At 45.0% G+C, this 11557-nt stretch overlaps 1 long non-coding RNA gene across 2 annotated transcripts in view; it reads left to right on the forward strand.

The window, feature by feature from the left end:
- LOC110352013 (uncharacterized) overlaps nt 1-11557 on the forward strand; it is a 55363-nt gene that overhangs the window by 2019 nt on the left and 41787 nt on the right. The window contains exons 2-3 of one of the 2 annotated variants that reach the window (XR_011808163.1): nt 1330-5047; nt 6114-7143. This is a non-coding gene — a long non-coding RNA (uncharacterized lncRNA). Of the gene's footprint in view, nt 1-1329; nt 5048-6113; nt 10076-11557 lie in introns of those variants that run through there. The other variant, XR_002400325.4, reaches the window with a different exon arrangement.

The following is an 11557-nucleotide window of genomic DNA, read 5'->3' on the forward strand; positions in this document are numbered from 1 at the left end:
CATGGCAGGATTTCAAAGCTTGACAGAGTAGAGGCTGCCCTGGCTAATTTTCCATCAAAGCCTTGTTAGGAAACACCTCTCAGGAGTATGACCATCAAGTCTGTTTTTATCAACAGCAACAGCACCGAGCACCACTAATTTGAGGGTCCCTGCAAATTCACCATTTCATTCTCAAGTCCAAAACCCTCTTCGCTTAACTCAAGCCTTTTGCTGCTTTCCAGCCCTGCTGGGTTTCATTCTGCTGCTTCTAACTGTGCCTTCCTGCTGGAGGTCAAGGCAGCTGAAGGAGTTAAAACAACCATCTGTCCAGGAGAATTCAGACATGCAAGAGCTGCCTAAACACACGTAGAGAGGCGGCTGGCTGGCACATGACCCGCTGAACAGATCAAACAATGCTGCTAGGAGCCAAGAACAATTTCCAGTACCTGCTGCAGTGTCCACCCCCCTCCTTCTTTTTATAGCTAAGTCAGGGTAATATCCTCCAGCGCTACTGAAGTGACACGCACCTGGTTCTGAGCACATGTGCCTCACAAGGTGGCACTTGTTTGCAATCAGGCAATGTTTATGCCATTTATGCCCATGACAGCATTTGAGTCAACACATCGCTCGGTGTATGTGCATCTGCTGAAACTAAAGTGCCGGAGCCACGGGGCTGTGTATCGGTGCTTCGTCCGGCACTTGCCATAGATCCTGGTTCTTCTCTTCTCTTCTCTTCTCTTCTCTTCTCTTCTCTTCTCTTCTCTTCTCTTCTCTTCTCTTCTCTTCTCTTCTCTTCTCTTCTCTTCTCTTCTCTTCTCTTCTCTTCTCTTCTCTTCTCTTCTCTTCTCTCTCATTGAAGATATGACACACTAAACACAAAGTAGAAAAATGCCTAGCAGAGCTGGTTTGCAGAGTCAGCAAAATGGCCATAAACTACTGCCTATCTTGCTAATGCCACCGCACAAAACCCCAAAATGTTACTGGTGCTGAGGTTAAAGCAGGGGTGCTGGGGTGTGCAGTTATTGAGAAGAATTGGGGAGCATGTTTTCTCCTCACTCCAGACGCAGAAATATTAACAAGGTGGACTCCTCCCACCTATTTGACCCAGCACTGTGTCCTAGGGAAACACAATTCATTTTTCCCTACTTAATTCTCATTTCCCTAATGAGAATTGCTGAGCTGGTCCTGTGCAGAAATCCTCACAACCCTTTCCTTTCATCGCCCATTTTCTGAACACCTGAGCAGCATGAGGAACATGTATGTTTGCTGTCAGAATGAGGGTGGAATGTTTTGCTACGCTGAAGTTTTGACATTCATTTTTCCTTTCACTTTTGGTTTTTATCTCTGAAGGATAAAAGAAGGATTTGAAGAAATGCCCTCACACTTGGCATAGAAAGGCACGTCATGTCTTCTTGCAGAAGATCACTCCATCAGTGAGCCTGGGTCTGTTCCAGCCATCTGGAAGAAGGTTCATCTTGCAGCTGAGATTTCCCGAATGCTGGAGAAGTCGAGCTGTCAGTCACGATGTTCACCTCAAGTGCTAGCTGGTCCTTTGGTTACCTGGGCCTTTGCAGCGGGACACCTTGAAGTAAATGACTGTGACCTTGAGCTTAACTGGGGATAGAGTGGGAAGACAGGGAAGTAAGGCAGAAAACTCGGTTGTCCCAGTGATAGCCAGTCCTGCCGTGGCTCTGCACTGCAAGGAGTTCTTTCTGCTTTGAAGGTTTTAAGCCCTGCCACATTGCATAGCTATGATCACTGTGTAATCAAATCACAGTGAGAAATAAGACAGAGCAAGCTCTCAGAGTCCACCCTGTTGTGAGAGCTGGCTCTGCTGGCTGCAGTGCCTCTGCCACTTTGCATCAGTTTGATGTCAGTGCACGCTTTGCTCTCCGAAAGCAGTGGAAATCTTTCCAGTTATTTTGGATAAAGCTCCCAGCAAGCTGGAGCTGGTTAGCCACCCTTTGTAGTAATTAGGAGTCATTCCTTTTCCCTAGGCAGAAACAAGGTGCAGTGACATTGAGAAGGAAATCCTGCTGGGCCTGAAGGCCTTTCTGAAGGGCGATGGGCTGCAGGTGCTAAATTCTGCTCTTGGCTGTCCGCTTTGTCACCATACATGGAAAACAGTGAAAACAGAAATTGGCCTTTTATGCAGTTATTCCCTGCTTGCCCCTTTGGGCCTGGTTCTGGCAGTGTGATGGGTGAAACTGGAGAAGCAGCATCAGGTTGCAGGAGTGATTTTGACAGGTTGAAGGGCCAGAGCTGGTGCTGGGAGACACAGGGCAGCTCCATTTGTCTTGGCATTACTGAAGTCAATGGGATTTTGGCCATAGTCTTCCACAGGGCTAGGATTTCACTGTGCATAGCTAAGAAAGCACTGTATCATACAGTTGTGTTGTCTGCCATGACATTTACTGCTATTGGAATGAGTATGTCCCCCATGTCCCTTGTCTCCTTGTCTCTATCTTCATAGATCTTCACCTGTGTTTTTCTTTTTCTCACCTACTCTCTTGTCTGTTTCTATCTATCTATCTATCCATCCATCCATCTACCTATGTATTTTTTTTTTATTCTATTTCACTGCTTGCTGCCCTCCCTTGCTGTCTCCTCAGCTCTCCCTCTCACGTACTCTGCAAGGAATGTGCCTACAAGAGGTATTTTTATTTGGCAGCCTGAGTAAGCTTTCTGTTTTGGCTGCAGGTACTTAGATAAGCAGCCAATGGAGCTGAGATCGCCTGTGTCACGTTTTAGCTCTTTCCATCTGATAGAGATGACCTCACTGGCTGTGTTGGGGAGGTCTGGTTGCAAGGGCAAAGAAATTAGAGTTAACCTTGAAAGAAGAAGAAGCAGCACAGTGACACACATATGTTTTTGATTTGATTTGCTGCATAATGCAGAGGTATAAGAAGATTCAGACATTATTTCACTACAGAAGGTGTGCAAACATAAAGAGGAATCCAGATACTGGGGTAGTTAAAGCTTTTTGCCCTGTGACTTCAGCAGTAAGACAGGCTGCCAAAGGGGCTTGGTTTGCTCCTGAACAATATCCTCCTTGAAGCAAGTTATTCTCTGACCTAAAGTGATATAAGGTGTATATGGCCTTGGTCTCTTTGATTAAAGAAAGGGAAGCTGTTGTGCGTCAGGGGTATAGCTGATCTGCTGTTTTGTGGCATCATATCAGGCCACAGGTGCCCAGTATATATCAGGATAACTTGGTTCTGGATTGCCATGGAGGGGCTGATCCCTCATCACAGTACACCATTACAAGACACCAGGATGAATCCTCCAGCACAGAAACATAGAAAAACACTCCAGGAGCATTTGTTAAAGCTTCCTTGTGCACTGAGATTTGAAAGGGTCTGGGATGACACTGACAGTCTGTTTGGGAGAACATTTTTGAGACAGACTATTTAATCCTGCAAAACCAGTGAAGAAAGGAGGGGAAGTTGTGGTTTGAGCTGTTATGAAACTGGGAACCAGGCAGGCTTGGGGAAAGGACCGGTCTGTATTGCTTCAGTGGATGAAGTCTGTGAAAGTCTACCCTATTATCACACAGCACCAGATGGTATCAAAGCTCTTGTTCCAGAGCATTCAAGCACCTGGATCTGTCACCCTTTCCAGATTTGCAACGTCTGTTGCTGGGAAGAAGCAGTCCTGAGCAGAACTGGGATGGTCAAGTTATTTTAGTGGCATGATTGGGGGGAGTGATGTGTATGTGGCTTGGGTCACAAGGGTCCATCTCACTTTTTGTTGGGTCACCCATCACGCCTTGCATGCATGCATCTGGAGACATTAAGTCACCCTTCCTCCTTGGTGTGAGACGAAGGAAACCGTGACGCTTTTCCAGTAAGACGTGTGCGTGTGCATACACAAATGAGGCTAATTCTGGTCTATGCGGGTGCTAGCTCAGGCTGTGCATCCTTGCACGTAGTAGCGATGGGGCAGATGGGGGTGTGTGCTAAGGCAGCCGAACTGCTATGCTTTGACAGCTCTGGTGCACGTGTTAAAATAACATCATCCTGGCTTGTTGTCTCTCCTCTTCCACCCTCTCCCCTCACTCAACAAAGTCTAAAGGGAACAAGCTCCAGGTATTAAAATAGCTCCTGTCTAGCTTGTTAAGTCTATTTCAGGAGGTTGGTTCCATCTTGACACAGATAGAATACAGAGATGTTGTGGAAACCACAGCCACAAGAGGCCATCGGCCAAAACTAAATGATTTCCCAGCTTACGCAGAGCAGTTTGTTCTCCCCCCGCCTCCCCCCATCCCCTCTCCTGGCTTAAAATAACAGCACGAAGCTGTTTGGCTTTGTTTTGCTGGATTCTTGTGCTTGCTGTGCTCAGTCTGGTGGCGATGGGAGAGAAAACCAGAGGGACTTTTGTGGTGTCAGAGGTTTGTTGCCTTCTGGATTTAGGTGAGACCTCCAGAAGCAGCAGGAAAATGAGAACCCCGTGGGTATTTCTGGAATGTGTTTTCAAGGAGTAAACAAGCAATGGGTGTAAATCACTGCTACTGCATGGATTTACCGGCTTAGACCATGGATTCGGTCTCCTGGCTTGTCTTAGATTGACCAGAAGGGCACTGGAAATCTTGAAAGAGATTAGGGCAAATGTCACTCAGGGATAGCTAAACTCTGATTAAGCCAGTCACAGGGAAGGAGTCATTTTCTGGTTCCTGTGATTCTTCTGTTGCTAAGCCAGGGCTTATCCCTGCAGCTGCACTGCTTCACACCTGCTGAAGGTTTGGCCCAAAATATCCCTCAGCTGAGGATCTAGCTGATAAGACTGGTCTGAAAACACCATGAATAAGACACATACATTAACTTCCTCCCAGCTTCCACCTGTATGCTTGGAGCGTCAATGCTTTCTGCATTTTCTCACCCTCAAGTTCATAGGTCTTATTCCAGCTCCTGCTTCTACCTGGGATTATCTCTTTCTTCTTAAAGGACAACAAGTAGTGCTAGGCCTATTCCACACTTGCCTCAGAATTAGTGGGTTAGTAAAAACCTCCATCTTTTGCTCCAGACTGCACCAGAACCAGTGAATATTTCCCAGCACCTCTGATGGGTAGGTAAGTGCTCTTAACCCTTAGGATGAAAAATAGTAGTAAAAATATGAGCTCTCAAATCTTTACAAAAATACTACCTATGCTTTTGTCAAGAGATGTCAAATTGTGGGTGTGCAAATTACAGTGGGAGACTGCAAACACGAACTGAGCCTTGGGACCAGATGGCTCAGCACCAGAAGGGCTTGCAGGCAGCTTGGCCTCAGGGGTGAACCTTGCTGCTTTGCAAGCAAGCTTCCAGGGCTTGCTCTAAATGATATTAAATGCCAGAATTTAATATCAAAGTGTCATGCAACAAGCCTTATGACCTGAGGGCTTGTGTGTCTCATCCCAGGTGTTTCATTCACAGTAAACAGAAAATCAGTGCTAGCAGAGTGCAGTGGGTGCTTTACCTTTGTAAGCGGAAATAGTGCACAGATGCAATATCCAGGCTCAAGCAGCAAAAGTTTCCAAGGCTCATTTAAGGGTAGTCAACACTGTGTAAATATGCAAATTATGAGATATACATCACTTGCTTAATATTTTCTTTTATCATTATCATTATTATGATTCTCCATTCATTTTCTGTTCTATCAAAATATCTTTATCTCAACCCATGAGTTTTTAACTTTTTTTTCCTCTTTCCCATCCCACTAAGTGTGGGAGGGAGTGAGCAAACAGCTGTGTGGTGCTTAGCTGCCTGCTGGCTTCTATCACAATATGAGGTCTCCAGGTGAGAGAGATTTTTTTTTAAATTATTTTTATTTTTAAATAACAGCATATCAGCCTCATAACTTGAGCTAGGAAAATACTACTTCTCTTTGTGTGTGTGTATGCAATGCAGCAAGAAAACAAAACAAAAATCAGAATTTCTATTTCATGAAATAGATGTTTCAACATTTCCTTTATGACAAGAGTGAAATGTACATTTGAAATACAGAGGTTTTTGAACAAAACTTCTAAAATATTTACATCTTGAAATTGCTTTTGTTGATAAGTCTGAGGGGAATGGAAGTTAAATTTCTATTTAACTGTTCCAGGGTGCAATGTTCTGAGTCAGTTTGTTCATTTTTTATTTTTATTTTTTTTCCAGAGTGCTTCTTTTTGAGTCGGTTCAGCATTACAAAGGATTTTTGTATGGAAGCACATGGCCCAGGTTGATTGGTAGCCCCGTTTCCTCATATGAACCAGAAGACTTCTATATTATGGGAAAGAAATGCAAATGCCTAGGAGACAGTGCATCACAGTATGCAAATGTACTTGAAAGAGAGTATTTTGAGCCAGGTCAACGACATAACATATCGTCATTCACACTGAATTATCTGATCTAAAATACATGGGTCTGATTTTCCTACTGGAAAAATTAAAAACAAATCTCTTGGGAAACAAAAACTGCTGATGTTGGTAGAAAGTCTGTTTCCCTCAGAAATAAATTATAGCAGAAATTTCCTGACTAGATCTATTTTAACACATGTAGTCTGTCTGTCTATCTATCTATCCATCTATTTATCTTTCTATATCTTTAATTAAGGTTTAATCATTCTGCACTTAAGGACAGTTTGTACTTAGACTTTGGATCAAGCCTGGAGTCATCTGTATGTGTCAAACTATAAAAGTATTTATCATACCCCTCTGTATAGGCTAATCCACAGACATAACCCAGCAGATTATTGTCAGTAGCTGAGTAATTACCTTAATTTGAGCAAAAAGGTCAATGGGACCAAATGTTGCTGTAGCCATGCGGTTGGAGTATTACACACCCATACATGTTATTATTTGCTCAGTTTTCTTTTTCTTTTCTTGCACTGCTTTTTTTTTTTTTTTCCCCCCCCACAAACCATAAAAATAAAGACACTGTCTCTGGCTAGAAATGTGAATGGAATAAATTGTAAGTTCCTGAAATGCTACATGTCAAATTAGCTCATGTAAAAATGCTTTCCACTTACTTAGCTTCATCTAAACACTGCTAGGACAGCCTGCTCTCATCGAGCCAGACATGTGGATCCCTATTTCAGGAAACAAGGCACAGGAGGCATAACCCAGCCGGGGCAGAGTGAAGTCAATGAGGCCACCTAGATGTGGGGAGGAGCTGCTCCAGTGATCTCTCTCACAGCAGCTCTGGGCTCCCCAGGCTCTCTGTGGGGTCTCCCTTCATATCCCCACTCTGCACCAAGCAGCAGCACTGGTCTCCCCTGTGCATGCCCATGGCTTTGCAAATATTTCTCTTTGTTTGCTGTAAATGAGGGAAGGACTGCCTGGGTGCTGAGGAGGAGGGGGTGCCCAGCTGAATACATCTTCACAATTTGTAATGTGCACTTTGGCAGTGAAGTGGGTGTTTTGATGAACCTGCAGGAGACAAGTAGGGTGTCCTGGGGGCCCTGTCACTCATTGCTGTTGATGAAGTGGCATTTTTTCAACGAGCCTCTGAGAAAGAGGGGCTATGCTGCAAAATGTTTGAGAAAGAACAAATCTTTCTGGAGACCTTTTTGATCTCGCCAGCACTGAGGCACCACCCAGTGTTCCCCAGGGGAAAGAAGTCTCAGGTTGGCAGGCTGCTCACCTGCACCATCAGAAGCAAAAAGGGAGATGAGAGTCCTACCTGCATCAGATAACACCTCTAGCTGCAGGGATAACAACCACTATGGGACTCCTCTGCACTGCCATTAGAAGCACCAGCCTACCCATTCCTTCCTTGCTGTATCCATTGGTTTCCTCAGGCTGGTCTTGGGAAAATGGGACATGGCAGGCTCAGTTTTCATCCAGTTGAGGCTTCTGCAACACAGCCTGTTCTCTCATTAGGCACCAGCTGCTGTAATGTTCTGTGATGTCCCCCTCTTGAGACACCAACAGCTGGTCCCAATGCCGAAAGCATCTGGGCAAGCACCCGAACACTGGTGGGACTGATCCATGTGGGAGATGAGCGGAACAGAGAGCATCAGATTCTCCCTTTTCCAGAGGAGGAATTGCAGTGTGGGCAGCTGAAATTGTTTCCGATGTGTCAAAGGGGAAATGTGTGTCTCAGTGTCATGAAGGGCCTCTGCAATGGGAACTGACCACCTACCTTCCCAGTACCCATCTGCTGATTTCTCCAGAAGATGTTTCTCCAGCCCATGACACATCTCTCTCCCTTTCCTGTCTTTGTTCCCTCAGCACTTGATGCACTGATGTGGGAGACCTTGCAATGGCTTGGTTGGGCTGGGTTACCTTTGCGTTCTGTCTCAGAAACACACACGTGCCCAGGAGGTTTCTCAGACCATATGATGATTAAAGTACTCACAGAGCTCGATCCAGGCAGCTATTTACTGGTTGCTTCTAAGGTTTGTGTGCATTCTTGTAGCACTAATGGATAGAAAAGTGAGAGCATACCATCGCTCTAAACTCTTTGTCTGCTGGACCTAGAACCCCAACTTCAGGCAGAGGGGAATTATAATAAAGCCATAGGTGATGCATTCTGACATCCTAAAGATATATTGTTGCTGACCTGGTAAATCTGGTTGTGCTCAGTGAGGTATGTGAATTGCCGCTGTTATCCTGGATTCTTGACAGACTTTATGACCAGAAGAGAAATATTGGATTTACACTATAAAAATAAGGTAAAAATAACACCAGGAAAAAAAAACATTTGCACAATAACCTGCACTCTACATCTCACAAATAAGTAAATAAATAACTCTTGGAACTATGATTGGGAATAGTATTTCACAAGGCTTGTGGAAAGGATGGAAAGAGAAGCCAGATGAGTTAAAACCCAAGGTGGCACCATGCTGCTCTCTTCACTGAGGGGAAGCCAAAAAATCAACTTTCAAGAACCAAATCCTTGCACTGTCCATTGGACATTCTGCAAAATGTGATATATGCAGTGCTTGTTAATGATGCTTCTCTTTATTTTTTTTTCTGTAAAAATATTTCTTTAAACAGTAATATATTGCCTCAGAGACCTCAGCTTTGTATCATACAAGGAATGAAGGGAGACTTATAGAGATGTCCTGAGGGTTTCTGGAAGCCATATGAAAGTATGGCATCTCAGAAATAGCTCAGCTTTCTGAGAGACAACATGCTACCATTGGATGTGCGTCTTCAGCTGTGCAAGATAAAAAAGTAGAGAGTCACCATCTACTACTACTAGGATCCTTTTCAGAAGGACTCTCTTTAGAAAGCCCTTTATGGGATACCAAAAGGGGTTCCCACTTGGTTTTAGATGCTCATGACACCTGGAAGGCTCCAGCACAAGTGGGTCTAGCAGACAATGTCTGGATGTTCTTGCTTTCTCAAGGGCTCAAGTGACAGCAGCAATAAAGACACAGCCTTCTTCATGCCCCAGTTGTTTGTGTAAAGCTGGCTGTGGGCTGCTGCTCTCAGACCTCCTGCTGCAGGATAGCTACAACCTAAGCCTACACTCTCTTTGCCACCCCTAGGTCTGGCTGTACTGCCCCAGCTCATGTAGATGTTTACCAAGTGCTGATCTCTGCTGAAGTCATTGCTCAAATACCTGGACAGATGTTGGACTGGGGTGAGACACTCCCTGAACATATGTGGGTTATGGGTGAAAAGCGTGTCTTGCATGGCCTTGCTTGTTACCATCTTATTGTCAACAGCGAATCCTTTGTTATCTTTTAAAATAAATATTTCTCTTGGATTTAAATCTACTCTGAAAAGTCTGTGTCTTTCCCAGTCAGAGGAGGCATCTGACAGCTTCCCATGTGTTGTGAAACTAGCTCTTCCAATGGCTGCTTCCATGGTTTGCAGCGGCTAAATCTTCTCCGTTCCTCAGCCATGGTGGCTGTGTCTGGCACCGAACAACTATTTAGACTTATTTTGCCCAGTAAAACTGAGGGTGCAAAGCAGGATGGGAAATAGGACTCTAGTCCAGAAATAAATCAGTTTATGTCAACAGACTTAACTCTTCGTGGTCACTTCTTTGTTTATCTGAGTCTGGCTGAACTACGATTTTAATCACACAAAAACTTGGAATACAGAGGGGGAAATGCTGGAAGAGCTAAGGATCTCAAAAGATTCCCACTGCATGCACCTTACCCCAGGAAAGAAAAACCCACAGTAAGGCACTTTACTCTGTTTAGCTACAACTGTTTAAATGTTGGGTGCGGGACCTTTGTGCAAACGCTGTGCAAGCTTGCAGGAAAGTGCATAGCCTTTCTTTGCAAAGCTGACAGTCTAAATGGAAAGAGGCAGAAGCAGTGGGAAGGGATCTTCATGTAGACGGTCTGTGCCTGAATTCCTCTTTTCCAGACTCCCTTATGCCTTATTGCTCCCTCTTGATATCATGGAGGGGAGAACTCTGATTAAGCTAGGGAACTGGCAAAGTCTGAGGTTAAATTGAGAAATGAGATGACGGGAACAGGGATTTTGGTTAGAGGATCGTAGACGGGGTTCTTGAAATATCATTGCCTATTTATGTGCAATTATTTCTAACAAACTCTTGTTTCAGGCAAAGATTTTCTCTTTGCGTGCTCCAGAAAACAGTTTCTAATCCAAGCTTGTTTTATTGTGTGGCTTTTTTTTTTTTTCTTTTTTTTTTCTTCCCCGCACATGATTACACTTATAATCACCTGGTATAAAGATATGGTCAAGGACAAAGGGAAAGCAGAGAAACATTCCCTGTGGACAGTTTCAGAAGCTGCTCAGGGGTGAGTGCTGAGGTTCTCCAAAATCACACTGTGGCAACAGCGAGCAGAGCAGTCGCTCTTTTGCAATATACTGACGTGACAGCGATCACTAACTGGCATTCACTTGGGCTCTTCACACTGCATTATTGTGTGAGATGTCGTTATCTGGCAGTGACATTCATCCGACTACACACACCCTACATGTTCACAAGCTGGCTCTGAAGGAGGGAGGGTTGGTTTATTTTAATATGTCACGGTGAATATTTCAGCTGTCGTTCTAGGGGAACCGTGTGCTCACACCTAAGGATGGCCTCACATGTCCCCTGTTCTCTGGCAGATCACGCAGATCACACAAGTAACAGCAGGGACAATGTTTGATGTGGCAGCGGTTGACGCCCACAGGATTTATGAGACTGAGGGCCTCTGTTTCACAGTACAAGGCACAGGTGCACCGTTCCAGATGATGCTGCTGGAGAAGTCATCCCAAGCATGGGACTCCTCCTGTGGTGATGCTGACATACAGACCTGCTGCATCACCTGCATTCAGCAGGAATGTGGCACGATTGGGCTCTGGGAGAGGAGCTGGTGTAAGGACAACCCATTGTGCCTATTGCAGGCCTTTGGTGTGAGCCAGTTGTGCTGGAGGAATGAGATGCTGCAGCGTGTGACCTTGCTGCTCTAGGTTGCAGAGCATGCTTTTTGTTATAGAGGGCCTTTAGACCTCTAATTCCTAGGCTCACTGAGCCCCTGTGATTGTAGGAGAACACCTGTACCTCCACGTGCCCTATTGCTCCATCTTTCCTGGGAGATGGGACCTGAAACCCCCTCAGCCTGCAGGCAGCATTGGCACCGGGTCTCGTGTGCTCTGATCAACATTGGGTGGAGGCAGCACCTTCATGAGCTGGGAAGAAAA

Source organism: Anas platyrhynchos, chromosome 3 (genome assembly GCF_047663525.1).
Source record: "Anas platyrhynchos isolate ZD024472 breed Pekin duck chromosome 3, IASCAAS_PekinDuck_T2T, whole genome shotgun sequence".
Classification (NCBI taxonomy): Eukaryota; Metazoa; Chordata; class Aves; order Anseriformes; family Anatidae; genus Anas; species Anas platyrhynchos.